This window comes from Amia ocellicauda, chromosome 17 (genome assembly GCF_036373705.1).
Source record: "Amia ocellicauda isolate fAmiCal2 chromosome 17, fAmiCal2.hap1, whole genome shotgun sequence".
Classification (NCBI taxonomy): domain Eukaryota; kingdom Metazoa; phylum Chordata; class Actinopteri; order Amiiformes; family Amiidae; genus Amia; species Amia ocellicauda.
The window spans coordinates 2,607,636-2,612,266 of NC_089866.1; the positions used below are offsets into that span (position 1 = coordinate 2,607,636).

A 4,631-nucleotide genomic window follows, 5' to 3' on the forward strand; every position below is an offset into this window, starting at 1 on the left:
AAATTGAAATACATTCACTACATAATGAATTAACCAACTGGCTATATATTGTAATTTACATTCACTTTAAACCATTCCACGATACAGACAATATCACTGATATTTTAAAAATGTTATTTTGAAAACAACCACAGTTAGTGTCATACATACAACCTGGTACTTAAATATTCTACTTTTCAGTAAATTTAAACAGCACATTTAAATATTTTAATAATAGTCGTGAACATGAACTTACCTTCCAGCGCGCTCTCCAGTGTGACATCATCTGAGGACACGCCTTTTCTGGGCGGGAGCGCTTTCAAATAATGAAGCTGGGAACATTTTTGACATTATCAGATATATGTATAATTATTAAAATATCATACGTATGAATAATAAAGTTGTATAGGTGCATTTAGTTAAACCGATATCGCATCTGTCTGCATTTAGTCGGATACGATCCACCTCCCCGACCTACTGCTGTCCGACCATGCCAACCATAATCCAACATTGGTTATAAGTCACCCCCTGACCGCGACTGCTGTCCAACCATGCCAACGTCGGCCCAACGTCCTGTGCTTTCTGGGCCCCCCTTTCCAGAGTACAGTGTAAATGATGCTTTGATGTACAGGTCTTGATTAAACTGGGGCTTCATCTGTTATCTTTATTTCCATCTACTTTTAAAGCTCTCAAAAGCAATAATTGAATAGTTCTTTAATGCACTTTTCCAGTCTCAAAATGAAATGTCAAGCAGAAGTTGTCGTGGTGAGGGTGGGTGACTCACGATGAATATTCCAAGATTATAATTGATTTTAATCAGGGGCTGCGAAGAACTGTCCCCTTCTTGAGAAGCTTTTAGTGAGAAATTAAGGGAATATCTTCTGTGGAACATACTTTGCATGAAAACTTTAGGAACCCTATTGTATTATGATATTTTATTGAATGTTTATGAATTAAAGTTCTTATTTAAGATCACACTGCATTTTCAAGAGTGTGCATAGTTATACACAGATCGTCTTTGTGCTTTTCTTTGTAAAGTGGAGAGGAAAGACAAGTATGAGCAATGGCATACACCAGGATCTCAGCTCAGCTTCAATATCTTCTCCTTGCCAGTCCCATAAAACACAAAAGGTAGCAAAAGCATTTGTTAACAACTGAGCTTACAGCTGGTCCAGGCTTTGGTGTGTAACCAGTGTGACGCGCGTGCACGGTGTTATGACCGTCCAGCTGTCCCCTTCAGATCCATTGACCGTGTCCAGTTCACGACCTGAATAGTGATAATGATGGTTTGGGTGAGAACATATCCCAAAGGATGTGTTGACGTGCCTCGAGTTTCTGCAGACCATTTCTGTCACAAAACAGCTGGGCAGGCTGATTATCAAATGGCACTTTCAAATCAGGTGTAAAAGGAGAAATACAGCTTGCAATTAAAAACAAACAAACCATAGTTAAATTCAGGCAGGTTTCATCTGATGAAATCTACAGTCCCCCAGGAAATCCACAAGAGGAGTCAACCGCTTGCCTCTGCTTCAATCAGTCCGGAGTTTCATTACAAAGCAGTAATGGTCTGGCTAAATATATTAACTGCAACAGGTTGAATGGGCACACAGCGCTCCCAGTGCTTCTTGGTTAATGAGAAACTGTGGTTGAGTAAAAAGAAACAAGAGTCTTAGTTTCAAAGCCTTGCATAAAAAAAGCAAGATAGGTTTTAATTTACATGAGCTGGGGGGGGGATAATGTCCTCTCTAGCTGTAACACATGTCTTCTTTTTTTTTCCCTCCACTTGCCCTCAGGGTTATTTAGTTGCATGGATTAGTGTGCTGACAGAAACTGGACACATGATTTTCAAACTTGTATGACTAATGGCAAAGCCTCACATTCAAGGCATCTGCAGCGGCATTAATCGTGGCTGACCAACAATAAGAGTAATAATCCATAATATTAATAATGTCAAGCAATAGCCGAATGCAGAACCTGCACGAGATAAAATCTGAATCCATCTCAATGGAGCTTTAGTCAGCAAAAAGACTAAGTTCCAATTTCCCGGCCTTGGGGACTTACCTTGCACTTCAAATATCCCTCAGCAGAACGACTTCACATATCTGAGCTGTCAAGAGGTTCCCCTTTAGAAATTCAGAGCATTCACAGCGCATTAATGACAAGTGTGGAGACGAGACGTCGCTTGATAGCATCTAAAGAGGTGATATCCCACAGACAATAAAGATTAGAGCCTGTCAGCGAACAAGCTGCCGTAGCAACTCATTATCAGGAAATAAATAATTAGCCTTCAGACAGGTGGAGCTATTGACATGCACGGCACAGGCCTTCTTTAACCTGACTGCTCAGGCGTGCAACGAAAAGTGCAGCTGGAGTCATCCCCAGGGTTTTCTCTTCTTGAAGTATGTATTCCACCTGCAGTGTCGAATGCTTTTATGAGCTAATTAAGAGCTTCACTGGAGAAAGTCTTCCTTCCCCCGCCAAGATCATCAGTGTCTCTTTGGTGTCCAGTTTTTCTGGACAATCTTCACTTAACCAGATCCTTGAGACATGCAAAAGTGTCAAATTGCTTGCATTTAGAAACTCATTTGTGCTCTATAATTATTGACAGCTGAGAAGCAGAAGACCCCTGCAGCCACCGCACTAGGATCTGAATGGAAATCAAGGCTTGTAAAACGACTCTTGGACGAGGACTGGGATTTCCTATAGATGGAGTACTTTTGTTGGTTTTCCATGCCAGAAGCTCCTCTTATATATTTTTGTGATAGAAATGTAGAATTGCCATTTCTGTGCCAGTTTTGTATAGTTTAGCAAGTCTGAGAATCTAGATTGCCACTGAATCTCCTAGTTGCCTCAAACCACAAACACACTACACTGTCCTCCTAAACGTGAGTTGTCAGTCTTTCCCTCCTTTTCGTGCTACACTTCTCCAGCACAAACAGTCCTGCTGCACTTCAACACAAACAGTCGTGCTTACAGGTCACTGGGAGTTCAGGCTCAGCTCAAGGACACACCACACCATCTTGTGAATACCTGGCTACCAGGTACCAGGTTTTATCTTTAGTGAAGTTTCTGCAAAGCAGTCTGTAACAATGAAGAAATTTCCCAAAGTCATTTGAAATAAATTAATCTGTAATTTGGAGAGGAATTTACACAAATATATCTTAAAATCTCAAGGTGTTGTTGGAATTATTGCGCCAACTGTTACAATAATGAAGAACCAAATATATGCATCAAACTGTGCGGTTTTAAAAAAGTGCATCAGCTCACCTGCTCTACACACGCTTGTCTTTCACAGATCACAGCACCCTGATGTCAAGGCCCTGCTCAAAATCTCCATTAGTCAAATCTCAATGATTGGCACTGGATTCTAATTTGATATTTTTCTTCTGATGAAGTAACATAGCTTTGAATTTTATTTTTATTTATCTTGTTTAAAGAAAGCTTAACACAAAAGATTCTCTAAAATCTATACCGGAATCTTAAACATCCTATGTTCTGGATTTCTCAGTTGTCCTCAAAGGCCTTTGTTATTTTTTGCCTTTCATGAGTCAAGTAAAGTTGCGGTGGCGAGGGGAGGTTATTTAAGCTTCCCTCCTGGGGAAAAACAACAACAACAACAACAAATTATCTTCTAATGATTTATAACCTCAGAAGTGTAAATCTTTCCGACTCTGGCTCAGACATGCACAGTACAGCCACGTTGTATTCAGCAGCACTGTTAAAGTCATCCAATGTATTATTTGGCATAAAGTTTTCCTGGTTTGTGTAGAAGGCCAATTCTGGTGGCCATCATTTAAACCAGAACTTAAACAGTCCATAAATCACATGATTATCATTCACTGCATGTTTTTCCACTAATACCAATTCTGCATTCAGGCCTAAACTGCACTGTTCAACCTACTGTAATTTCTTTAATAAGGCTTTAGACAGAGTTAATGCTCATAACCAGAAATGTACAATTGCACATTATTTAACACACGCCTTTGCACACACTCAGACATGGCAGTTCACTTAGGAGTCTGTTTATTTATGACTATTCATTATTCATCTATAATGAATATCCCTCTCCCAAATTACGGTTCGGGTTATGCTAATTATTTTAATTATGCTTGTTTTCAGCGCATCATTTCCTTGAAGGAGATGGATTCTTTGTAGCAAGTGCACGCCAATGCACAGTCCCGTTTGATCTTTGATATACAGTGAGGGAAAAAAGTATTTGATCCCCTGCTGATTTTGTACATTTTCCCACTGACAAAGAAATGATCAGTCTATAATTTTAATTTTAATTTTTAAAGGTGTATTTTAACAGTGAGAGACAGAATAACAACAAAAAAATCCAGAATAAAGCATTTCAAAAAAGTTATAAATTGGTTTGCATGTTAATGAGGGAAATAAGTATTTGATCCCCTATCAATCAGCAAGATTTCTGGCTCCCAGGTGTCTTTTATACAGGTAACGAGCTGAGATTAGGAGCACTCTCTTAAAGGGAATGCTCCTAATCTCAGCTCGTTACCTGTATAAAAGACACCTGTCCACAGAAGCAATCAATCAATCAGATTCCAAACTCTCCACCATGGCCAAGACCAAAGAGATGTCCAAGGATGTCAGGGACAAGATTGTAGACCTACACAAGGCTGGAATGGGCTACAAGA

At 39.6% G+C, this 4,631-nt stretch overlaps 1 long non-coding RNA gene across 1 annotated transcript; it reads right to left on the reverse strand.

Annotated features, from left to right (window-relative positions):
- Positions 1 to 248: 248 nt before the first annotated feature.
- LOC136713236 (uncharacterized) lies at positions 249 to 2,171 on the reverse strand. Its single transcript, XR_010804919.1, has 3 exons — positions 2,041 to 2,171; positions 1,423 to 1,619; positions 249 to 311 (listed from the first exon to the last, which is right to left on the reverse strand). It is a non-coding gene; the product is annotated as an uncharacterized LOC136713236 (long non-coding RNA).
- Between the last annotated feature and the right edge of the window lie 2,460 nt (positions 2,172 to 4,631).